Source organism: Pelecanus crispus, chromosome 2 (genome assembly GCF_030463565.1).
Source record: "Pelecanus crispus isolate bPelCri1 chromosome 2, bPelCri1.pri, whole genome shotgun sequence".
In the NCBI taxonomy this organism is placed as follows: domain Eukaryota; kingdom Metazoa; phylum Chordata; class Aves; order Pelecaniformes; family Pelecanidae; genus Pelecanus; species Pelecanus crispus.
Genome location: NC_134644.1, coordinates 156,731,465 through 156,759,343, shown reverse-complemented (window position 1 = coordinate 156,759,343; position 27,879 = coordinate 156,731,465).

The window sequence follows — 27,879 nt, the reverse complement described above, 5'->3', positions numbered from 1 at the left end:
GGATGTCATCTTGGGCATAGCGATCATGAAATGATAGAGTGTTTGATTCTCAAAGAATTGATGCGGGGAGGTGGCAGAAGTGCTGCTTTGGACAGATATCAGCTGTTCATGGCTTGGACGGGCATACTCTTTGCTGGGTAAAAAACTGGCTGGATGGCTGGCCACAAAGAGTTCCCATGAATGGAGTTAAGTCCAGTTGGTGGCCGGTCACAAGCGGTGTTCCCCAGGGCTCTGTCTTGGGGCCAGTTCTGTTTCATATCTTTATCAATGATCTGGAGGAGGGGATCGAGTGCACCTTCAGTAAGTTTGCAGATGACATCAAATTGGGTAGGAGTCTTGATCTGCTTGAAGGTAGGAAGGCTCTGCAGAAGGATGTGGAGAGGCTGGATTGATAGGCTGAGGCCAACTGCATGAGGTTCAACAAGGCCAAGTGCCAGGTCCTTCACATGGGTCACAACAACCCCATGCAATGCTACAGGCTTGGGGAAGAGTGGCTGGAAAGCTGCCTGGCAGGAAAGGACGTGGGGGTGGTGGTCAACAGCTGGCTGAACATGATCCAGCAGTGTGCCCAGATGGCCCAGAACGACTACAGTATCCTGTCTTGTATCAGGAATAGTGTGGGCAGCAGGAGCAGGGAAGTGATCATGGCCCTGTAGTCAGCACTGGTGAGGCTACATCTGGAATCCTGTGTCCAGTTTTGGGCCCCTCACTACAAGAAAGACATTGAGATGCTGGAGCGTGTCCAAAGGAGGCCAACGAAGCTGGTGAAGGGTCTAGAGCACAGGTCTTGTGAGGAGCAGCTGAGGGAACTGGGGCTGTTTAGCTTAGAGAAGAGGAGGCTGAGGGGAGACCTCATCGCTCTCCACAACTCCCTGAAACAAGGTTATAGTGAGGTGGGTGTTGGTCTCTTCTCCCAAGTCACAAGTGATGGGACAAGAGGAAATGGCCTCTAGTTGCACCAAGGGAGGTTTAGATGGGGTATTAGGAAAAATTTGTTCACAGAAAGGGTTTTCAAGCATTGGAACAGGCTGCCCAGAGAGGTGGTTGGGTCACCATCCCTGGAGGTATTTAAAAGATGTGTAAGCAGGGCACTTAAGAGATGTGGTTTAGTGTTGCACTTGTCAGTGCTAAGTTAATGGTTGGACTTGGTGATCTTAAAGGTCTTTTCCAACCTAAATGATTCTATGGTTCTATGATTGTACTGCCAGTTACCAGTCACCGTTCCCACAAAGTCCATTAACTTTCACATTTAGACACATGTATTCTATCTTTACAGTGGATGCTATTTGGAAACAGCTTCTTCCCTTTACCAAATTAATTTACTTTTGTGTAGTTGCTAGTCAACCCTTGTGACATATTGCCTTTGCTAGCTTGGCATCATATTGAAGCACAATATATCCTCACTAATTAGTTAAGTTTAAGAAATTTGGTATATATCAACATTTTTCTCCAAAAGCTTGCTGGGAAGTGACATCGTACTTTTTCTAGTGAAATTCATTTTGTTAATTTGTCCCTAGGGCCAGATCAAAACAGATAGCTGCCTGGAGTAGCAAAATAAAACAAAATGAAAAGGCTAGCTCCAGCACTTTCAGTTAAAATATTTTTATACCTCTCTCAAAGGTCTATTTTTCTCATTCTCACTGGTCTCTTGGCACTTTTAACTCATACCTTGGTGCTGCTTTAAGATTGCTAAAATGTACTATAAAATGCATATAGTAGCTAAGGAAATGTGTTCTCTATGGATTTGCAGAGAATTCCCTTCAGCAGCAGAATTCCCTTGAGCAGCTGCTGAAAATAGGGTAGGGAGAAAAGCAAAAGAGAAGGGAAGGGACGGGAAGGGAAGGGACGGGACGGGAAGGGAGGGGAAGGGAAGGGAAGGGAAGGGAAGGGAAGGGAAGGGAAGGGAAGGGAAGGGAAGGGAAGGGAAGGGAAGGGAAGGGAAGGGAAGGGAAGGGAAGGGAAGGGAAGGGAAGGGAAGGGAAGGGAAGGGAAGGGAAGGGAAGGGAAGGGAAGGGAAGGGAAGGGAAGGGAAGGGAAGGGAAGGGAAGGGAAGGGAAGGGAAGGGAAGGGAAGGGAAGGGAAGGGAAGGGAAGGGAAGGGAAGGGAAGGGAAGGGAATCTTTCTAATGTTTCAACTATTAGAAGATGTATCACAGTGAGGTTTTTTAGTTCCAGCTACAGTAACACATTAAATTCATATAAGGATATAAGGCTCTGGTCTGACTCCTGACTATCAGGTATGTTAGCAGAAAATTTTCTAGGTAATCCTGAGACGCATTGTCTGCTTTGAGAGATCCTTTGTATCCTATGTAGCTAGCATAACGTATTCTGCAAAACTTGTGTGTTTTTAACTAACATAGTTGTTTGAGATCCTTGGATTTCGATAAATCTTTTCAGACCTGTGGCAGCATATATAGACACATGCATTCAGTCCACTCAAGACAGTGAGACTAGAGAAACATTTTTGCCCAGTTCATGCAGTAAATAAAGAGTTAGGGTTTGTGAAAGGATGGTGTTTGGGCTATGCTTCCAGACATGGCATATTTAGGTGAACATATGCCCTGCAAACCTCCTGGCTCTGGTTTCATTTTCCTGTTGGTAGTCTGGCTCAGTGTGCAGAACATGAAGACACTTACAGTTTCTCCATTTTACTATCAAAACCTGGTAACACTTAGCCCTAACTTACCTAAAACATTTTCCTTGCAGAGGTTCATTGTTTTGCAGAGACATGATTTGGCTCATTCCCAGCAGCCAAAAGAGGCAGGTTCTAGGTCAACAGAAACCTTCACAATCCCACATAGAATCCCAAGGCTATTCATTTGCTACTGCTATGATCATGAGGAAAGAGCAAATATAATAACATTATTTCTTAGCTCCATCTCACACTAAGTTAGACTGGACCATTAATTTGCCTAAAAGCAACCACAGATCATGAGAATTCCCTTCTATATAGTGACTAAAACAATGACTTAAGATGCTTCTTCCAGTGTGTCTGAAGTAAGAACTATTGATAGTAGGGTGGCATATCATCATTTCAATTTCATGCTTTTAAAAAATTGACAAATAGAAATCCCAAGTAGGTTCTAGCCAACATGAATCTACAAAAATATGGTAAATATAAGTTCTGTTACTGATTCAACAAAGTCAGATTGTTCCAGGAGCTGTAAAATGCAGCTTATATAAAATAGTGTAGGTTAGAGTTAAGAATTTCTATTTTCTTAAAAAAATCTGAGAGGTCATGGTCATAATAACTTCTTATAGTTATAATACTTTGTACAGTAATCTATAGTCTGTATATAGTCTATGTACAATTAACATAGCTACAGTCCACTTTAGACCCACCTGAGAGTCAATACAGGAAAACAGCTTTTTTTTTTTTCTCATGTTTTCCTGTATCTGATACCTAAAACTGATAGATGAATTGTGCCCAGCTTTTTCACATTAACTCTAACATAAATTCTAGTGAAAGGTTTTGTGAAAGTAGGTGGGCAATGAGGAAGATTTTATGTTTACACTTAAGTGATTAATGTAACCGTCAAAATTGTTTGTTAGCAAAGGTACTTACCTTCATTAGGATTTTGTTAATAACAGAGAATCCTGAGTTCATGTTTTTAGGAAACATTTCTTTTCCCACTTCAAACTGGAGATTTTTAAGTTTGTACTATGCTTTAGATTGGATATTAGGAAAAATTTCTTCACTGAAATGGTTGCCAAACATTGCAACAGGCTGCCCAGAGAGGTAGTGGAGTCACCATCCCTGGAGGTATTTAAGAGACATGTAGACATGGCACTCTAGGGACATGGTTTAGTGTTGGACTTGTCAGTACTAGGTTAATGGTTGGACTTGATGATTTTAAAGGTCTTTTCTAACCTAAAGAATTCTATGATTCTATGATTCTATTAGTAATTTAGTAGTATGAAAATAATTTACAAACTCCCTCTAACCTCTATAGAAGCATTTCCTTCAACAAGCCTGCCTACACAGAGCATTTGCTAAAGTAAGGAAAGAACCCCCAAATATGAGCACTAAATAAAATTCTTTACTCCTGCAAAAATACTGTCATTCAGAATTCATGGATTTCTCTATAATTCATTAAAGTTAAAAGTAATGGAGTTGAATGTAGTTTCTATGTTAGAAAACTAGCACATGTACAACATGTTAATTATAAAAAAGGGATGTTGTAAAAAAATAGAGTTGTAAAAATTGTTTTTAATCTCTGCAGTGAATTCAGGGCAAGTAGATTCCAATAGGTTTACAGAAAAAGCAGGTCTAATAGGAGTTACTAACTCTAGTATTTCCAGCTTGCTTTCTGAAGGTATTTAGATAATTATCTAGGAATATTTAGAATGGGATGGAATAGGATAGGATAGGATAGGATAGGATAGGATAGGATAGGATAGGATAGGATAGGATAGGATAGGATACGATAGGACAGGACAGGACAGGACAGGACAGGATAGGTGTCTTGGGTTTACGTGGCAAGGCTTCAATAGTGGGGGGTGCTACAGGAGTGGCTTCTGTGAGAAGATGTTAGAAGTTTCCCCTATGTCCGACAGAGCCAATGCCAGCCGGCTCCAAGATGGACCCACCGCTGGCCAAGGCTGAGCCAAACAGTGACAGTGGTAGTGCCTCTGTGATAACATATTTAAGAAGGGGAAACAAAACAAAACAAAACAAAAAAAGAGGCCTGGGACACAAACTGCATCTGGAGTGAGGAGTGAGAATATGTGAGTGCAACGACTGTGCAGACACCAAGGTCAGTGAATAAAGAGGGGGAGGAGGTGCTCCAGGCACTGGAGCAGAGATGCCCCTGCAGCCCGTGGAGAAGCCCATGGTGAGGCAGGCTGTTCCCCTGCAGCCCATGGAGGTTAACGGTGGAGCAGATAGCCACCTGCAGCCCATGGAAAACCTCACACTGGAGCAGGTGGATGTGCCTGAAGGAGGCTGTGACCCCACAAGAAGCCTGCACTGGAGCAGGATCCTGGCAGGACCTGTGGACCCGTGCAGAGAGAGGAGCCCATACTGGAACAGGTTTGCTGGCAGGACTTGTGGCCCCATGGGAGACCCACACTGGAGCAGTCTGCTCCTGAAGGACTGCACCCCATGGAAGGGACCCACACTGGAGCAGTTTGTGAAGAACTGCAGCCCATGGGAAGAACCCACATTGGAGAAGTTCATGGAGGACTGTCTCCTGTGGGAGGGACCCCACACTGGAGCAGGGAAAGACTATAAGGAGTCCTCCCCTGAGAAGGAAGGAGTGGCAGAGACAACGAGTGATGAACTGATCACAAACCCCCATTGCACATCCTTCTGCACCACTTAGGGGAGGAGGTAGAGAAAATCAGGAGTGAAGTTGAGCCTGGGAAGAAGGGAGGGGTGGGGGGAAGGTGTTTTAAGATTTGGTTTTATTTCTCATTACCCTACACATGTTCTCACTCCTCTCTCCTACTCAGTTTTGATTGTTAATAAATTGAACTGATTTTCCCCAAGTCGAGTCTGTTCTGCCCGTGACAGTAATTGGTGAATGATCTCCCTGTCCTTATCTCAACCCATGAGCTTTTTGTTTTATTGTCTCTCCCCTGTGCAGTTGAGAAGGGGAGTGATAGAGCGGCTTTGGTGGGCACTCGGGATCCAGCCAGGGTCAAACCACCACAATAGGATAGGATAGGATAGGATAGGATAGGATAGGATAGGATAGGATAGGATAGGATAGGATAGGATATTTCAGTTGGAACGACCTACAACAATCATCTAGTCCAACTGCCTGACCAACTCAGGGCTGACCAAAAGTTAACACTTTGGCATTGAACACCTCTCTAGGAAGCCTGTTCCAATGTTTGACCACCCTCTTGATAAACAAATATTTCCTAATTTTCTGAACCTCCCCTGATGCAGCTTTGTACCATTCATTCCCACACATCCTGTCATGGAAGAAGAGATCAGCACCTCCCTCTCCACTTCCCCTCCTCAGGAAGTTGTTGAGAGAAATGAGGTCACCCCTCAGCCTCATTTTGCTGCGTGAAAAATCATTGTCTTCCCTCTTGTTGTCTTCTTGCCTTATTGCTCTTGGTTATCACTTCTGAATATAAGTTGTGTTTTTTTTAACTGAGAGATGATAAATATTCCCAGACTCTTTACACGTAAGGTTAAAACACAGTGGTTTGAATTCCTTTCTGTTACATTGCCTTAGTTGAGAGGGAGATATTCACACTCTGAGGCAGTAATAACTGCCAGTCAGTTGAATGTAATCTTTGAGTGTGTATCTTACAAACCCTCACAGTTCCTTATCTAACTAGAACCAATACTATTACATCTGCATAAATATGCAGTGGGTTTCTGTAATTGCATGCCTGTGTACCCATAGTAGTAAACCAAATTAATCCAAGCCAAACCAAACCAAACCAAACCAAACTAAAAACCTCATAAAAACTGAAAAACAATGAAGAACCTGTGTGAGGGAATTCAGAGCAGACATATGTGAAGGGAGGCATTAGGCCATGATTTACTCTAAAATCAGGTTGTTTCAAAGTTGCTCAGGAAGTTCATGGAAGATGTTAGACTCTCTGACATGCTTATTGTTTTACATTTAAAATGATTAATCAAAACTTTGCAATGTTCAGTATTTGTTTTCTTCAAACTCTCCAAGAATCTTCACTCTGGCTTAAAACTAGCTTTTAATTTGCGCCAGTACTAATGTTGCTGTGTATGTGTATGTGCATTTTGGCTGGAGCTACATAAAGTATTGCTGACACCTAAGTACTCACAATCAGAGGTCATGTTTGAGGAACTCTTGAGATAAGCTTTAATATTTGACATTTGGGAGAAAGAAAAGAGATACCTTCTAGTTTTAGACTCTTCAGAATTTTATTCTACGGCTGTACATGACTACTTCTTTTTTCCCTCATCCTGAATAGGCAGACTGTAATTGCAACAGTTTGAGGTAAATCTGGAAAAACAATCAGTTATGACTGGCTAGGTCTATAATACATATCCAATTGATTTTGATAAGTCTGTGGTACACTTCTGGGAAGAAAAGAATAAAGGGAAAGTGAAACGCAAACTGTTACTGTCCTTAAAACATTTTTTTCAGCTAAGATTTTTGGTAAATATTCTTCATTGTTGTGGCTTTAGTACACCATAATAGTGAAAATACTGAACACAGGAAATGCATCAGATTGAAATGTATCTCATCACCATTGCTAGCGTTTCTGACAGCATGGTTTTTAATTCCTTCATCCTCTCAATTTTTTAACTATGGCAAGAAATTTTTAACTATTCAAAGTATTTTAACACTACTAACCATTCCTAAATGTAAATACCACTTCTTTCAAATTGTAAACCTCAACTGTGATGAATTTTTGGTTTTGATAATATCTTTTTTTGTTCTTAATTAACAAGGACTGGAAATATTTGAAACTTCCTATTCTTGAGAAATCAATATACATCACAATGCTCAACTTTATCATTCATCAAATAAGAGACATTTTGGCCTAAATGAGTATCTTTTTAAACTGAAACATCATCACAATAATTATGGTGAGTCAGAGCAAAGGTTTTTTTAGACCACTACCTTTTCTTTTCAGTAGCTAATAATGGATGCTTAGACAAAGTCTACAAGAAACAGGGCATATATGATGTGATCCTTTTCTTACCATATTCTTGCAAAAATAAAAGATCCTGAAGGAAATTCAGATCCAGATGTTTTTGTTATGTTATTCCAATTAATAGTTACTAATAGATTTATTAATTAATCTTATCCTTTTTGGAACTCATTTGTACTTTTAGGCTCAGTAATAATCCGTGGAAATTTCCTTGTGATGTACAAACAGTATTTTATTTTGCTCTGCTTTCTTTTAGCATGAGTTCACTGTTCTTAAGCTGTGAGAAATAACAAATGGTCATTCCCTGTTAATTAATGGTCATTCTCTCTCCTTTCTGTACTATCTGTGCTTTTATAAACCTTTGTCATACATCTCCTCTGTTATCTTTTTTTTTCGTCAAAGTGAGCAGCCCAAATCCATTCAGTTTCTTCTCATATGAAAAGACTGTTCATTGCCTGACCGCTATCTGTTAATCCAGGCCACATTTTAGTGTTATTCTTTGAAGATGGGGTGACCAAAATTCAGGACAATATTGAAGAGGGGGCAGCCTATGGGTTTATGCAGTAGTAAAAATATATCTTCAAGTTGGTTCTCTTTCACTTTCCTAACTGTATTTGGTATTCTGCATGCATTTTTGTACCCATTTATTTGAGCTGGTGTTTTCAGAAACAAAGATTTCTGGATTCACCAAAGCTTTGATTTTTTTCGTTTTTCCCCTTCATATAAACAAGCAATTGAAAACCCCTGAGTACATGTTTATACTTACTGCTACTTATTTATTTATTTATTTTGCTATTTAGTGCTTATCATAGAATCATAGAATGGTTTAAGTTGGAAGGGACCTTTAAAGATCACCTAGTCCACCCCCTCTGCCATGGGCAGGGACATCTTCAACTAGATCAGGTTGCTCAAAAACCCATCCAACCTGACCTTGAACATTTCCAGGGATGGGGCATCTACCTCCTCTCTGGGAAACCTGTACCAGTGTCTCACCACCTTCATTGTAAAAAAGTCTTCCTTTGGTCCAACATAAACCTACGCCCTTTCAATTTAAAACCATTATCCTTTGTCCTGTTGTTACAAGCCTTGGTAAAAAGTCTCTCTCCATCTTTCTTATAAGCCCCCTTTATATACTGAAAGGTTGCAATAAGGTCTCCCTGGAGCCTTGTCTTCTCCAGGCTGAACAACCCTAACTCTCTCAGTCTTTCTTCATAGGAGAGGTGTTCAGCCCTCTGATCATTTTTGTGGCCCTTGTGGTGAATATGATTTTTTACACAGCTTTGGTTAGCAGCAATTTAAGATTTATTAATATTTTTGAGATAGATCACAGTATTATGTTGTATGATTCTTAACAACACTTAAGCATCAGCCAATCTGAAACAGCAATTTGATGGAATTTGTTATAATCAAGACAGCGACTTAGTTAAAGATTCGAGAATGGCAAAGTTCACTCTGTTACTTACATTGAAGAAGTACACAAAGGAGAATTCAGCTCCACAGGGGGATCGTGGGTGCAGAGGATAAGGGGGACCCTCCTGTTGAGTCACGAGATTCAGAATAGACTGCCTTGCTTTCTAAACTCCTTTCAGAGAGGAGTCTAGGTGCGGCTAGGTCCAATCTTAGTCTCAGACTTGGTCAACAGTTTATGGGTAGGGATAGTACATAGGGAGATATATATATATATATGTTGCACAAATTGCACACACACGCACACACCAAGGTTAACCTGTGATCAAAATTTCCCTTTTCGTGAGTTTTGTGAATTATTCACTTTTATGTGCCAGCATTCATCAACGGACGGTTGGTGAACTTCACAAAGTCAGTTCTTTGAGTCCTCGCAAATTCAATGCACAATCCTTCAATCCTCGTGAAATCTACCCTGAGAGGCATCTCAGCTCAGGGGGAGATATTGGGTCACACAGTCTGCTGTGGTCCGGGAGAGCTCAAAGAGTTCTCCATCTTGGATCGCTATTTATTGGATCTCGAGATGTTTGGCTTTGGTCAGTAATTTACATTCTGGCCACAATTTGTGCTGAGTGGTTCTGATGTACCATTCAGGCAGCAGATAGCCCAGGTGTGGACAGAGATTTCCCAAGTCATCATGACCAAGATAACAACACAATAGGGCTTTTCCTGGGATCTCAGAATGGCCCGGGGGGCTGTACCACCACAGCCCTCCTCTGGACCCACTCTAACAGTTCACTTTTTTCTTATACCGGAGGCCGTAGAGCTGGAGGCAGTACTTCAGGTGGGCTCTCACGAGAGCAGAGTAGAGGAGGGAGGATCACCTCCCTCAACCTCCTGGCCACGCTTCTTTTTATGCAGCCCAAGATACAATTGGCTTTCTGGGCTGCAAGAGGACATTGGTGGCTCATACCACCACCCTGAGTCTACAATTCACCTGGCCAATATCCCTCAAAATTATGAAGGCATGATCACTGCAGCCTAGGCTGCCACCAATCTTGACATCCCTAATTAGTTCTCCTGTGTTGGTGAGCAACAGGTCCAGTAATGGACCCTGGTTGGGCTGTCTATCACCTGGATTAAGAAATTATCTTCGATGCTCATGAAGAGTCTTCTGGACAGCTTACAGCTTGCTGTGCTGCTTTTCCAGCAGATGTGAAAGTGCTTCAAGTCCACCAGCAGGATCAGGGCCTACGAGAGTGATGCTTCCTGTAGTTGAAGTAAGAATGCTTAATCTACAGGTTCTCCTTGGTCAGGCAGCCTGTAGTAAACGCCAACTACACGGTTTCCTTTGTTGGCTTGGACCCCAGTTTTTACCCATAAGGTCTCAACCTGTTCATGTCTGGTTTTCAAAGACAGTGCAGTAAATCCATTATTTCACACAAAGGCAACCATCCTCCTGGCCCCCTTCTTTGTCTGTCCCTTCTGAACAGTTTATAGCCATCAGTTGCAACACTCTAGTCATGTGATTCATCCCACCACATTTCAGTGATAGACATTAATTGTAGCTTTCTAGCTGCACAATGGCTTTCAGTTTCTTCTGCTTGTTATCTGTGCTGCATGCATTGGTATAGAGGCACTTCACAGCTGGGCTATGGACCACGTCACAATTTTAGAAGTACACACCCTAATTCCTTTGAGGCATTTCACCAGTGTTTCCTTGTTGGTTCCTAACTCATCATCCATCCCTGGCTCTTCTCTGTTGCTCAAATCTTCATCCTATTATTCTGCTAAATTTAGTTTAAAGCTCTCCAGCTTGTTGGGGAAGACCCGCTTGCCCCACTTGGTCAAGTGAATGCCACCAGCTCTCAACAGACCTGGCTTCTCAAATGTAGATCTGCTATCACATAAGCCAAAAACTTGAGTACGTGTCATGGTTTAGCCCCGGTCAGCAACTAAGCACCATGCAGCCGCTCACTCACTCCCCCTGCCCCGGTGGGATGGGGGAGAGAATTGGAGGAATAAGAGTGAGAAATACTCCTGGGTTGAGACAAGAACAGTTTAATAATTGAAATAAAGTAAAATAGTAATGATAATAATAATATAATAATAATAGTAATAATAATATACAAAGCAAGTGATGCACAATGCAATTGCTCACCATCCAATGACTGATACCCAGACAGTTCCCGAGCAGCGATTGCTGCTCCCCGGCCAACCCCCACCCCCACCCCCCACCCCCCAGTTTATATACTGAGCATGACGTCATGTGGTATGGAATAGCCCTTTGGTCAGTTTGGATCAACTCTTCTGGCTGTGCCCCCTCCCAGTTTCTTGTGCACCTGGTAGAGCATGGGAAGCTGAAAAAGTCCTTGACTAGCATAAGCAGTACTAAACGTCAGTGTGTTATCAACATTCTTCTCCTACTAAATCCAAAACACAGCACTATGCCAGCTACTAGGAAGAAAATTAACTCTATCCCAGCTGAAACCAGGACAGTACAGCACCAGTCATGCAGCCAGGCATTCAGCTGTTCAATTCATCTCATCCTTCCTAAACCCCTTCCTCTGACTGGGAAGATAAAGGAGAACATCACCAGTGCTCCAGATCCTTTTAACATTGCTCCAAGGGATATATAGTCTTTTCATTGTTCTAAGTTGCCTTGTCACAGTATCTCTGGACCCTCCATGGAATGGTTGGAGTGGACGGTAATCTGTCAGGTTCGCCAGGCTCAGCAGCCTCTCAGTGGTATCACAAATGTGAGCTCCACGTAGGCAGCAAAATTCTCTGGATGGCAAATGGGTGCTTCTGTGCCTTTCAATAAGGAATCTCTGATTACTAATACTTTATGCACTTTTCTGGTGACATTGGTTCTAATGCAGGTTGGTGGATGGACTGACTTTGCATGATTGGCTTCTCTTGGATACTGTCTGTTACTCCTGTGAGGAACTATCCTCATTCAATTTCAGTGGCTTTTTGTACTAATGGATCAGTATTGTAAAATCTTTCTGAAAGTTCTTATAGGCAGCTTTGTTCTGAAAAATTTTATATCATTCATCTGCAAACTTTACCTCCTTAATATGACTGTATCTCCTAAATATACTGGACAACACAGAATCTGACTCAGATCCTTGGCAGATCCAAAATTATTCCCCCTTTATTGTAAAAACTGACCATTGACCATTTACTTGTGTCACTGGTTTCAATCATTCACTGTCTATTAATCCACAAGAGGACATCTGGTGTTTTCCTGTTACATCTTGATATTTTTAAGAGCTTTTTATAGCTGGTCTTGTTAAAATATTTTGAAAATACAGAATTACAATGTAGAGTCCTAATTTAAACGTACTGCCTGCTTCAAATAATTGTTCTGTGGGGCACAACTGCTCTCTGCAAAAGTCATATTGACACTCCCCCAAAAATATTTACTCATGTGTGTTCTAATTCCATTTCTTCTTCTAGGACTACGAGTTGGTTTCAAATGGAAATTGCTGGTCTGTAATTCTCCAGAAAACATCAGGAGATCTTTATGAACCCTCATTTCATTTGCCACATTCTGTTCTTCTTATTTTGAAGACAATTTAAAAGGTATTTTGTACATCATAGTTTGTAGTTAATTGAGTTCATGTTCCTCTAGCATTTCTTCAGTGCATATAATCAAGTGGTGGCAAGTTACTATTATTTGGATTAATAGTTTTGAACCCCTTCTATTGACACTTCTATCTGAGGCAGTTCCTCAGATTTCTTCTCTTTTCTCTGCTGTAGAAACTCCTTAAATTTCCCTGTAGTAAACACTGAAATTATCTTCCTTGAGTATGGCTTTTCCTATGTATGCTACTTATTCATCTTAACTATATACTGGGCTAGTGCTAGCCTGTAGAAAGCTGTTTGCTTATTATAAGTTGAAACTTATTATTAGTTTTAATGCCTTGAGCAATTTGCTTCTCAAAATCTCTAAAAGGTTCTTTTCTATTCTACTCATTTTGATATGGTTTCTACTTTTGAAGGGTATTTTTTATCCACTAATGGCCTCTTCTAGGCTGCTGTCTAATCATGCTGAGGAATTATTTCCTTCTTTATGTGGTCTTTTCAAAGTCCATTTTGCATGGCAATCTACATTTAGCCTAAGCTTCTAATACATCCTTCTGCAAGCATGCAATGAATAAACATTTTATTCTTTCAGGTGAGCAGTTTAATTTCTTTCTAATGCACTTCCTCATCTTCAAAGCTCAAAAGTAAAATTTTTGGCCTTCCCAGCTATGAGAAAGCTGGTTTTATGTACATTTTTTTTTTTCCTAATGTGAAGTGGATTTATGTACTACCATCTTGAACTAGGTTTTGGGCAGTTTTCAGGATTAAATCAGATATTTTTTTGTTTATGTGAGTTTTCCAAGTAATTAAAAGAAACAATGATTGATAGCATTTAAACACTCAATCTTCATCATATCCAGATGTATAATTTCTCTGACCTGTATAGTGCCAGCCTACAGTTACTACTTTGTTTTCAGTGTTGGCAAATTTTCTGATCTCTTCATGGTCCTTGTTCTAATCATTCACCAACGCCAGGGAAGCCATGCCAGGTCCCTGCATACACTGGAACCAGGTCAGACAAATGTAGAGTGGGACACTGGATTTACTGCCTTGTTCCAAATGTCTGTATTCAGATTCAGAGCTGCTTGACATGGACCATCAAACAACACCTATCACATGATTTGCCATTCCTTATATTCCCTACTTCCTCCCTTTCTTTTCCCTGGTTCTTCCCTCTTTACCACTCTCAACACCTCCCACATAAATTATCTTAATTACCTGTTTTCTCATTGGTCCTAGATTTGTTACTTCTATACCCAAATTTGATATTTCTGATACCACTAAGTAGGTGACCTTGGTGGTGACAGAATTACTGGCACGGTTACCCTGGTGCTGCTGGCTTTTGGCAATTGCACTCCCTGAGGAGCTCCAGCACCCCCTCCAAGGGTCTGTGAGGCTTAGCTCTTTTCCACGTAACTCCTCTTGCACACTCATGAGATCCAGACATCATCGCAGAGCTGTCTGTAACTTTTGTCAGCTTTTCACAGTCATCTGTTTCATCTCATGTCATGTACAGTAGTTTCTCACATCCAGTTCAATTAGCTTAACCTCAGTCTAGGGCCAAATAAGCATCTCAGACATCTGTCTGCAGCCTTAACACTCCAGTAAAGCTCAAAGTTATTAATGCTCCCCAAAGCTTAAAGGAAAGGCTTGAACTGCTCTCAAAGAAGCATCAGTTCTGTCACTACCTTGTACTGGAATTTTATTCATTAGTAACAAGATTTTAGGGATTGAGTAGCTTGTTTATTTATATTTCTAATCCCATTGTTTCCTCTGAAAGACTACAGAAAATATAGACAGCCACAACAAGGTGAATGTCCTAACACTGTATGATTGTACCCACTCATATTTAGTAGCACTCATAGAAAAAGAGAAATAACAGAGAATGAAATGAGGAACTCCTTGGCTGACACATAGAAACAATAATAAACCCAACTATCTGAAGCTGAAGAAGACACCAAATAATTATTTGCAGATTAAAAAAAAAAAAAAAGGAAGTTCAGTTCTCCTTATAGCTTTAGAAAAATCTTTGGAAATTGAGAAAAAATCCAAAACACTTGATACAGGGCTTCAAAGGGTAGATCAAGTGAATCCTGGAAATTACTATAGGAAATCATTGAAGACTGAGCTAGAAATAGAGTGAATCAGAAATACAGAAAATGTAAGAACTCTCCTAGTCAAGGGCATTAATCAAGAGGTAAAATGAACAAGATAACTAGAATTAATTTGATGGTGTTCTCCATTTCAGAGAAACAAAAGATAGGAGTATTAATGCTTCACTGATGTGTCCTAGAACATTGCAGGGCTATGTGATATCAGTATAGATTTGATTTGAGTGGATTTCTAGTAAATAAAAGGTATTTATGCCCTCCCATAGCACAAAACCCAGAAGTATCACTGGAAGCCTGTAGTAGAAAGCAAAATCCACACATACAGGGACCATATGCTTCCCATGGGCTCTGAATTAAATTTTGGAAATGATCAAGTAGAGACTGAAGCTTGGCAGGGTGAATGCAAAAGGCAGTTTGTGTAGACCTTAGACACAGGTGTCATCAGACAGTTTTGATAGTTTTTAGTTGCTGCATTCTGTCTTCAGGACTGATGAGGTATTTTCCTTATTACTTTTACTCCTCCTTCCAGTTTTCTAATCCAGCTAATCCCTCATAATCTCTAATGTAGTGCCTCTTAGAGAATTTTTAAAGAAGTTAAACATAATTTGTAGGATATATTTGATATGTGTATTTGGCTCACTTGGGTTTTATATTTTGTTGTATTCCCTTTGCCTGTTTAGACAGTGATATGCAAAAAGGTAAACACTTCACTTGTAAGTGAAGCCAAGAATTTCTTACTAGTTTACTTAAAATTTTTACTAGTGTAACCAAAATACAACTGTTACTACTATTAGCCCAGTTACTAACGCTGATACTAACACTCACTGTCTAAAAGAAATTTCATTAACAATACTACAGTTGCAAGTTCTTATACAAAAACCTCTCTCACATCTTCCCTTTTTTGCTGGCATTGTGCTCCGAGCTTTACACCGTTTCTCTGGATCTTAATGCCAACAGTTTCTGTCTGGAGGGAAGAAATGCAAAAAGTTGTCAGCATCCCAACTATGATGTTTACAGAAGGTGTTTCCTTCCCTTTTGGTAGGAGGAGCAAGATGTTGATATTGCTTTTGTCCTCCCTTACCTTAGGATTTGCTTAGGATTATTTCTATTTGTTTGATTTATGTGTTTCACCTTTAAAGGTGATCTAGTCCAACCTCCTTGCAATGAGAAGGGACATCTTCAAGTACATCAGGTTGCTCAGAGCTCCATCCAACCTGACCTTGAATGTTTCCACGGACCGGGCCTCTACAACCTCTCTGGGAAACCTGTTCCAGTGCTTCACCACCCTCATTGTAAACAATGTCTTCCTTATATCTAGTCTAAGTCTACCCTTTTTTAGTTTGAAACCATTATCCCTTGTCCTATGACAACAGGCCCTGCTAAAAAGTTTGTCCCCATCTTTCTTATAAGCCCCTTTTAAGTATTGAAAGGCTGCAATAAGGTCTCCTTGGAGTCTTCTCTTCTCCAGGCTGAACAAACCCAACTCTCTCAGCCTTTCTTCATAGGAGAGGTGTCCCAGCCTTCTGATCATTTTAGTGGCCATCCTTTGGACTACAACAGGTCCATGTCTTTCCTGTGCTGAGGACCCCAGAGCTGGATGCAGTACTCTAGGTGGGCTTTCACCAGACTGGAGTAGAGGGGCAGAACCACCTCCCTTGACCTGCTGATCACACTTCTTTTGGTGCAGCCCAGGATATGGTTGGCTTTCTGGGCTGCGAGCCCACATTGCCAGCTCACATCCAGCTTTTCATCTACCAGTACCCCAAAGTCCTTCTCTGCAGGGCTGCTCTCAGTTCCTTCATCCCCCAGCTTGTATCCATACCAGGGGTTTCCCTAGCCCAGGTGCAGGACCCTGCACTTGGCCTTGTTGAACCTCATGAGGTTCACATGGGCCCACTTCTCGAGCTTGTCCAGGTCCCTCTGGATGGAATCCTGTCCCTCAGGCGTGTCAACCACATCACTCATCTTTGTGTCATCTGCAAACTTGCTGAGGGTGCAGTTGATCTCACTGTCTATGTCATTGATGAAGATATTGAACAATACTGGTCCCAGTACAGACCCCTGAGGGACGCCACTCCATTTGGACATTGAGTCATTGACCACTACCCTCTGGATGTGACCATCCAACCAATTACTCTTCTACTGAACTGTCCATCCATCAAATCCATATGTCTCCAATTTAGAGTGAAGGATATTGTGGGGGACTGTGTCAAAGGCCTTACAGAAGTCCAGATAGATGACATCCATAGCTCTTCCTCTGTCCACTGATGTAGTCACTCCATCATAGAAGGCCACTAGGTTGGTCAGTCAGGACTTGCCCTTGGTGAAGCCATGCTGGCTGTCTCAAGGGCATTCGAGGAGAACTTGAGAAAATCAGGCATTCCAGGGGAACTTTTAACTTAAATCTGCTATTCATGTTTTGCCATCTTTGGTACTGCTCTAAGACCTAAGTTCTGACCATGTATAAAGATGCATTTAAATCTGGAATAAGCAGCATCTTGCATAACATTGTCAGTTTGTCCTTGACATAGATTAATATTTTCAATGCATGTGGCTGCCACAGTGGGACAAAGTATTTCATATCCCAAGATAAATGCCATCTACAATAGGGTTCCAGAATAACTACCTTATTGGTAAAGCAATATATAGTGTTCCCTTACCATCAACATCTGCTCTGCTTCTTGACATTGGTATTATCCAAACTACAATTAATGAAACTTTATGACCTCATGCTCAAGGCTGTTCAAATACAGTTATGCTGTATCTCTCTAACCTAGAAAATAAGCATGGTTTAAGCAAATCCTTTTCTGCCTTTTCAAAGGTTGGGAATGTTCACGAGAAGGTAGCACATTTCATTTAAGTGATTTCCCTATCACTTTTTCAGTCCAGAACAGGTTCCTTCCCTCTTTATATATCACCAAGCTGTAAGTGTCATAATTTCTTCCATAGGAACAGGCCCAGAGCAGTCTATAAATGTATTTGATACATAATTCATCATGCATTTGTATTTATCATCACAGAAACTAATACTCGCAAAAGTGGTTGTCATAGCAATTAATTGTCAGCATTTATATTCAGAGGTGAACCAGGGTTGGCATCTGTGAAACCTTTTCACATCAGAATTCTAGATCACATTCTTGAGGAACTAATTCTAGGGTTTCAGCTTAATTCAAGTCAGTGCAATGGGTCTTTGTGCCTGCTGTGTTCAAGTAATGGCATCAATTAGTGTCTATACAAGCTAGATTTTCCATTAGTAATAGATGGAGACTATTTGGTCAGTATACTTTCATTGCCATAAGGGAGAATTAATTTATATTTACTGCATCATGTCAGATTTTTATGATTCATACAGTATTAGAAGAATTAGATTTTATAGCTGTTCTTCTTGTTTTATCTCATTATCAGCGGAATCCAACTTTCCACAATTTTGCTTACTTAGTTTAATAACATGCTAACTCTTTCTGAAAGCATTTAAATAAATCTCTATTTTTAAGAATGTGGATGGCTTGGCTTCCTTTGAGACATTTATGAACTTGGCAACATTCTACTTAAAAAATATAAAATTCCAGACGTTGCACAGTGATAGGCCCAACTACCCAGAACAAAAGTGGTATTTTGAGATTATGATTTTGCTCCATGGAAAAAAAAAAAAAAAAAAAAGGAAAAAAAAAAGCAAGGTACATTTAGATTTCAATGTCAGTATGCTTTTAGCTTGCATTGGGTTTTTTGACCGTATTTTTCATAGAATCATAGAATCATAGAATCATAGAATCATTTAGGTTGGAAAAGACCTTTAAGATCATCCAGTCCAACCATTAACCCACACTACCAAGTCTACTCTAAGCCAATCAAGGGTAGACTAGACTAAACCATGTCCCAAAGTGCCACATCTACCCGTTTTTTGAACACTTCCAGGGATGGGGACTCCACCACTTCTCTGGGCAGCCTGTTCCAATGCTTGACCACCCTTTCCGTAAAGAAATTTTTCCTAATTTCCAACCTAAACCTCCCCTGGCGCAGCTTAAGCCCATTTCCTCTTGTCCTATCACTAACTACTTGGGAGAAGAGACCCACACCCACCTCACTACAACCTCGTTTCAGGTAGTTGTAGAGAGTGATAATGGTCTTTTTGAATATGCCTTGGTATCTGCCAACAAAGAAAACCTCACAGAGAATTTAGATATGTGTCTTCTGACAGATTTAATTAGATTGAACAGAAATATTGAAGTGTGCTTTTGCATATTTTCTTTTTAAATAAAGTGCCAAATCTGAAGACTGAATTATTTTCTTCTCTAAAATCTGTCTAACTTTCTAAAAACCAGATATGATTGTATTCTTTTTAAAACCTTAGGATACAAGTTTTAGCAGTGTCTTCATTGCTTCATGCAAACTTGAGCATTGATCAGATGAGGTGTGTGAAATGCATTTTTTTCCTCAGTCTAGTGTATGGCATTGTCTCAGCTTCTCAGAACATATACCAATTTGTCACTGTCATTAACATACTGCATCATCTATCAAAATATGCAGTTCCCCCCAAAGTGTCCCATATTTAAAATACAGTGGAGAGATCTTACAGATCATTTTTGACATACATTGCTGGAACTCATTTTGCTGGTTTTGCCAGCATTATCATTCATTAACAAAACACACCATGTTGCAAAACACTGTAAAGAAAGGAAATGATACTGAAGTTAACTGGCAACTACAGGGAGGGTAGCTTCTGTCTGCCTCTGCTGTCTACCCACGTGAGAAACTAATTCTTCATAATATACTTTGAAAACCTCAGAAACTAAAAGTGATGTATACAGACCACAAATCATCCACTGTGAAAGAAAAAGATCCTAGCATTTTAGTGTTTAAGGTTTTAGTTTGTCGGTTTGGTTTGTGTTTTTAAAGTGTTTCTTTAACGCACTCCTGTATAAAGGTGGATCAGAAAGCTCACTGGTTGCTACAGCTCTGTAGAACATTTGGTACGTATTTGTTGTCTGTATCTCTGGACTAATAAAACTGACATTCTGTGAGGCAACATGAACAAGTGAGCACAGTGGACATGAAACAAATGATTTTATTATGAGAAAAATGTCTATTTCAGAATCAGATGTTCAAAAGCAGAATTTCTTCATACCATCCTCTTGTATCTAACTGATTGATGTAAAGGTGCAACTAGCACTTCAGTATAGCTTTTAGTTCTGATTTCAGCTGAAATAATAGTTCCTGAAAAGCTTTGGTCAGTGTTTTTTTGTTTGTTTGTTTGTTTGTTTATGGGCAAGTTTTGAGGTGTTTTTAGGATTCTCAGAATGGAGTTTTCCCATTTTCATTTACAATTAACAGACAAAAAATTTTTATGCAGTGAAATAGACAGGAATGGTTTCCTTCTCTCTAAAAGCAGCCATTAGCCTACTTTCAAAACAAACACATGTATAAGTGGCTTTGCTGCCCACTGTTTTCCAACAGTTTGTGAGACTGTGGGGAAGAAGAACCAGGCAAGGAGGAAACCTTCAGGACAAAAGTTTCTGAAGAGAGGTCGGAGGCTAGATGCTCTGAAATGAGTTCACAGTAGTGAACAGGGGAATTAGTTACTCAGTTCCTTACATGTTTGGGGTATTTTAGAATAATCAGTATTGCATGAAAAAAGTCCAGTTTCATCAATATTTTACCCTTCCAAAAATTGTTAATTTTTAGCAAGCTAATGATAGTGATGCTATTTTAAATTGCTGGTATAAAGTGGGTACCTATACTCTGTAATTCTAAAAGCATCATTGAAGACTGAAAAATAAGAAGTGAAGTAGAAATACCTTCTGGGGAAATGGTAAGAAATTAATATTTATGACTGTTGTTTTGTAGCACCATTACTGTGATTACTTAAAAGTAACAAGGCTGTTCAAGAATTTCTCTAAAAATAATCTAGTGTCCCCTCAGAAACAGAATTTCAGAAACATTATTTTTGCTCATCTGTGTTTTGTTTCTCATTTCCTGAGGTCTTTATGTATAAGAGACAGACAATATTAATACTGAGCAATTTAACATATGCCTGTTTATGAGAGATTCTGAGGGAAATGTGTATGAAACAGCTTTGCAGATGACTCAGTGAAATCTCACAGTTTATATGTATTAAACAGATCCGTGAAATCTGGAAATATCAGTGAAGAATTGAAACCAGACCTGCAGCTAAACTGCAAGTCTTTTAACAGATTAACAAAAATGCACTCTCAGAGAAGTGGTAAAGCCTAAAGCCAAATCATAGTCTAAATGGGTAAATGTGACTTAATTATATCAGTTAGGCATAGCCCAGTGCTGGAACAGTACAGTATACTCTCTCATGTAAAACGTAATTTTGTAAGTAGATGAAAAATAACTAGCAGGGAAATCTCACCAGGTCACTGCTTAGCATCAAGTCCATGTCTCCTGGTGACAAAAGTTATGAGTCTGAGGAAGTAATTTTTTTTTCTAATTCTAGACAGCAGGAATAATTTGTGTATAAATCAACATGACTGGGAGTGGAGGTAAGGAATTGTATATATCTGTTAATTGTTCTGTGCCTTAGCATGGTTTCCGTTTCTGCTCTGCTAGAAGTTTCTTCCTGGGTATTATTAGGGGAATTCTTCTTATATGAGTATTGAGGTAGTTCTATAACTAGCAGAACTTAAACTCTCTTAAAGTGATTTAGTAAAATTGGAAAACAAAATTTAATTACTGATATGAGTAATTTACTGTTTTGTGACACTGGCCTAGACTATCTTTCCTTAAAAAAAAAATTCTTTCATATGTCTTATGTCAGTATTCCTCTATTGTCATTGAAGACGTGGGAATTAGATGATAAATTTCAGCAGTCCTTCAAACTTTGCTTAAGAAGGAATAATTACATTATTTTCTTTCCCATTGTAGCATAATAGTTGAAGAAAAGCTGATACCAACATCTTGAACTGATGAAGCAATACAAATTCTTTGCAGATAAGCAAATTTTCCTAAGAATTAGTCTACGTCTGCCTTAAATATTCAGAGTTCTTTTCAACACTCTAAACCCAGTAATTGGATCAATTATGAGGAAAGAGAAAGAAAAGGTAATTTCATTTTCATCAGAATGATTCACCAGTACCCTATTATCTAGAGGCACAGTGCTGTTCCAAGATAAAAGCATCTGCCAGGACAGGGCTCAGGAATGTCTTTGCTCTGCTTGAATTCTGGAAGACACGTGTTCCCTTTGACTGCATTTTGTTTGCTAGCTGCCAAGTCATCCTAGCTGATGGAACGTGACTCCCCTCAGCTGTCATAGTCTTCATTATTTGCTCTTCCGTGGCGGGATGGGGGGTGGGGGGGTGGGGGGCGGGGGTGGGGAAGAAAGATTTGAAAGGTTTCCTAGAAAAAAAAGCAATATATTCTAGAACTGAAGTCAACCTTCCTTAGATCATGTACCAAAAAAAAAAAAGTAGTAACTATAAAGCCCAATTATGACAAGATTAGTCTCTTCAATAAGACTGATTAAATAGCTCATTGTGTACTGTATGGTGCAATAGTACTGCACTAGGGTAGTACAACTGGAGTACAGTATTACTTTGCACGCCTAATCAAGATCGTTTCAATGTATTTCTACATTTAGACGGAAAATATTTTCTGTAAAAATTATTAATACCTTCACAAGTTATTCAACTTCTTATTTGGCCAACTCTACATTTCATTTTCATTTACAATCATTTTCATTTAGGTTGGAAAAGACCTTTAAGATCATCAAGTCCAACCATTAACCTAGCACTGACAAGTGCAACACTAAACCATGTCTCTTAAGTTCCCTGCTTACACATCTTTTAAATACCTCCAGGGATGGTGACCCAACCACTTCCGTGGATACCTGTTCCAATGCTTGACAACTGTTTTTGTGAAGAAATTTTTCCTAATACCCAATCTAAACCTCCTTTGGTGCAACTTGAGGCTGTTTCCCCTTACCCTATCACTTGTGACTTGGGAGAAGAGACCAACACCCACCTCACTACAACCTCCTCGCAGGGAGTTGTAGAGAGTGATAATGTCTCCCCTGAGCCTCTTTTTCTCTAGGCTAAAAAATGCCAGTTCCCTTAGTCACTCCTCACAGGACTTGTGCTCTAGACCCTTCACCAGCTTCATTGCCCTTCTCTGAACACGCTCCAGCATCTCAATGTCTTTCTTGTAGTGAGGGGCCCAAAACTGGACACAGGATTCCAGGTGTGGCCTCACCAGTGCTGACTACAGGGCCACGATCACTTCCCTGCTCCTGCTGGCCACACTATTCCCTGAGACAAGCCAGGATACTGTTGGCCTTCTTGGCCATCTGGGCACACTGCTGGCTCATGTTCAGCTGGCTGTCGACCAACACCCCCAGGTCCTTTTTGGCCAGGCAGCTTTCCAGCCACTCTTCCCCAAGCCTGTAGCGTTGCATGGGGTTGTTGTGACTGAAGTGCAGGACCCGGCACTTGGCCTTGTTGAACCTCATGCAGTTGGCCTTGGCCCATCAACCCAGCCTGTTCAGATCTTTCCTTAGAGCCTTCCTACCCTCAGGCTGATGAACACTCCTGCCCAAGTTGGTGTTGTCTGCAAAGTTACTGAAGGTGTACTCAATCCCCTCATCCAGATCTTTGATAAAGATATGAAACAGAACTGGCCCCAAAACAGAGCCCTGGGGAACACCACTTGTGACCAGCTACCAACTGGACTTAACTCCTTTCACGACAACTCTTTGTGGCCAGCCATCCAGCCATTTTTTTACCCAGCGAAGATTATGCCCATCCAAGCCACAAGAAGACAGTTTTACTAGGAAGATGCTGTGGGAAAGGGTGTCAAAGGCTTTACTAAAGTCCAGGTAGACAATATCCACAACCTTTCTCTCATCCACTAAGCAGGTCACCTTGTCATCGAAGGAGATCAGGTTAGTCAAGTGGGGTTTGCCTTTCATAAACCCATGCTGACTGGACCTGATCACCTGGTTGTCCTCACTTCACCTTAATAAAAGAAACCTTTCACCCTTTCTCATATACTTTTTTTCCAATCCAGAAGTCTTTTATTATTTAATCAAAATATATTCATTAATTTATTGGTTTATCAAAACCATCAATTCCTTAGCTGGTATGTGCTATGTAACAGAAGTTACAATTACTCAAGCTAATAATAATAATAATACCTAAATGGTATTACTGTATTTGCACAGAAGGAATATCTAAGGATATACCTTATGTTCAGACTGGTTTTATTCTCAGGAAACACTGGTTAAATAATCTTCTGATAAAGTGAGTTTCATGTTCCTGCTCTAGGCTTATTGCTTGACCTTGAGTGTTTCACTTAGCCTCTTTATTCTTCATCTCCAGTCGATAAAGTGACCAGTATTTCTTTTTCAATTCTGAACTTTTTAGTGCAAGGACATTCTTTGATTGCATTTTTCTACATCTGAGAGCATGGATGACCTGGTCTTAGCTACATATTCTGAATGCTGGCATACGGTAACAATGATACATGAAACCTTTCATTCTGACTTGAAACAGATCTGAGAATGACCTCATCAAATCGGACCTTCAGTTAATAATCCCCCCAAATCACTAAATTATTATCAATAAGTATTATTATATATATGATCATGGGAAAATAAATTACATTTGAATTCAGTGTGTGTTGGCTGCATTGACTAAATCTTACATTTGTATGAAAATGCTAGTGAATCACTGGAAAGAGTTGGAGACCTTAAGCAAGTAACTTATTTTTTCTTGAAATCTGTGAAGTATGAGACTAGCTGCATTTATTCTTCTAATGGGAATGCTCTTTAATAAATGCAAAATTACTAGAATGTAATTTGTGATTTTATTAACATGATTACACCACTCAGAATCCCAGTGGAGCCTCTAGAAATATTATTAGGAATGTCAGTAGAAAGGAGTGTATGGATTAAAAGGTTCTAAACTAATCATGCACTTATTAGTTATGGCCAAATTCCTGCTAACTCCCAGATGAAGGAGAAAACAAACCAAAAATAATTACTACAGTTGTGCACACAGGGGAAGGTGTCTATACTAGAAAAAGTAGCATAAAATAGCTCTGATACCTATAATTACTTTTTCCATTATGTCATTTTGAATTATTACAGAAAAAAATAATAGTAGCATAGTAATATGAGGTGCTGATGGGCTAGAGAAATATAAAAATAAGTATCAAGACAGCAGCTGCAGAATATGTTACCTTGTGAAATAATCTTTACACTTAGTACAAACAGATTTATTGAATCCATTTAACAGCACAAATAAGCATAGCTCTGACATGAAAATAAGCGGATACTGCAGCACTGAGTCTGATGATTTCAGAGTTCTGTCTTTATACTTAAAAAATTTCAGAATAGCAAGATTTTTATTTCTGAATATGAAAAGATATTTACTTTATCACAGAAATAAATGTTAAAGGGAAAGTCTCTTTTCAGAGTCCATGCTGATAATTTTCTGTATAGTAATGCAGCTGTCATATCTACACAGAATTTTTAAACCAGAGTCTAATCATATTTTTCACCAAAACTATGATACTGTAATAGGTATTACCTAATAAAATCTGGTAATTTAAATTTTTCAGTAGGAGTAGTCTTAAAACTTACACCCATCTAAAAGAAAATGCTCTTTCTTTTGTTCTGTCCTGTATATGTTTGATATTAGATAATTATTCAGGTCTAAAACTCAAGAAAGTTCTGAAATGAGACTGTCCAATAATTTTTGCCTCCATCTCCATTATGAAATTATTGCAAAAAAGAGTGACTTCATCACAGAGTTTCCAGAGCAGCTCTGTCCAGAACATCCTATGGCTTGGTTGTTAACGTCCTGCTCCAAGAAATGTGGATATGAAACCATCCCAGAAGCTTCACTCCAGAGACGGATCTCATTTTCTTTATTTCAGGCACAGTTGTGGTCTGAGGTTTGAATTATTTCACCAGAAGGTGAATGACTCTTTTAGATGTCTCAGAAAAGAATGGCAGCTGCAAAGTTCAATCAATTAGGCATGCAGTGCAACTGCTCTCACTCCTCCTGCTTATTTGGCCCTAGCATCACATTTTCTACTGATAAGATTCCTTCTACCTCCAGTCTGCCCAAGTCTCCGAGTGTGGAAATAGAGCCTTTAAAGCCTTACTAGAGTAAAAACATCAGATGTTTCTCACCTTTCTCACCTCCAGCAATCAACCTCTTGTATAACCTTATGTTCCCGATGAACAGGAAAAGTATCTTTCAGAGAAGATGGTAGTGGTGACCTCCTTTTATCCAGTACTTGGTGATTGGAGTATTTATTCTGAATATCACCACTTTAGATTCAATTCCATCCTTTGGATTTCATTCAACCTGGAGCTGAGTCCTTGTCTGCTGATTTCAGTTGAAAACTTGTATGTATCCATTGAACAGAACCGACTAGGGTTTAAAACTAAGTATAGGCACTAGGTCTAATACCACCAATGACTCTGAAAGAGACTCATCTTAACATTTACAGACTGCACCTGCACACACTTACAGAAGCAAAAACTGCAGGAATTGAAGACACAAATGTTTATAACGAACACATATTATTAATTAGAAAACTCTCTTCTGTAAAACCTATTGATTTGAACATTTTCACAGAACTTAAAATACCCAAGTTGAAGCTCCACACAACCTGATGATAGATAGTTACATCTTTCTCTTTCAAATTCCAAGAATATCTTTTACCCCTCAATCTATGGTATACAAAGCAAAGGAAACGGGGCACCCAAGAATGCAGAGTTTGTATATGCAGGAGTGCAAGTTTGAAAGTGTATGGCTCTGTACAGTGTTGTAATAATGCAGTTCATAGGTTGCTCATGACTCAGTAAATCAACACAACTCAAATTACACAGCTCATTTATAGATGTTTTCTGATAATGGTTGTTTTAAGGGTAGATCACTGGAAGAACTGCACCACCGCAACTTTAATACATCAGATTTCAAAGCTGGCTATATAATTATAAGGAAATGCGTTAAATGCTTTAAAAATGGATGTTGTACTGTCTTCTCAGAAATTCATTATAACATGTTCCAACTTTAAAACTTGCAGTGAATTTGGAATAAAATTTCTGCTTGCTCCAATGATGCTCAGTGGGGTATGTGTTAGAATTTCTCTTTTGGTAATATAACCAAGACAAGACCTGACCTTATTTTAGCTAATTAGCTTAGTCTATAACTTACTTTTGGTTTGGTGCTGCCACAGACAGTCTTTTGAAGATACTCATTAAAATAAGAACCCAGTCACATGAAGCTGTCTCAGCTCAACATAAAACCTTTGATCTCCATCAAAATTCAACTCTGAAATTTAGACAATTAACTAAAGAAAGAATAAATTTGTAAATAATAATTAAAATATATACCTCCTTTCTTGCATGCCATTAACAGGATTAATTTTAAGCAAATATTTCTAAGTTTCAGTGAAGAAAGGTCAAGTGTTGAATGTATAACTTGGAAACAGCAGAAATAACTTAAAAAAGAAGTAAACAGTACAAAAAATAATTCTATACATTAAAATAAACCCCCAGATTTTATCTGAAAGATCTTTTTAATTTTCTGTTTCATTCTTTTCTTTCTGATAATGAAATACACAATATACATTTTAATACAGAAAATAATACCTCTTCTTACTTCTTGTTCAGTGTTTAAAATTGATCCTTTTTTTCAATTAGCATGCAAAAAAATAGCTACTTCTTTTGGCATATATAAACACTGGAATAAAGACTGATACATTAATTCATATGATACTGCAAGCAAGACAACAGTGCAACTGTATTTCCAGAGCACACTGATCTCTACTGGCAATCAATTTTAATTTCTGCCTTTGTGTTTATCTCCATCTTTGTACACTTCCTTCCCTGCCTTCCAAATCCTTACTTAAAAAAAAAAGAACTATACGAAGGTATTGAAAAAAACCAACAATTAAAAAAAAAAATAAAAATCCCTGTTTACATTTCCAGATAACTTACTATTTCCAGGACAGAACTATTATAGGAGAACTTAGCCAAACATTTATCTTGTGTATATCATCTCTGTGAAGGAGGAAGACCTAGTCTATGTTAACAAATGCTATACATGACAACATGAGGCAAACAATCCTCTGCAGTATTCTTCAACATTAGCTTATTTTTTATTGACCTGCTTTAAAATACATAGCTATCAACTTACAAA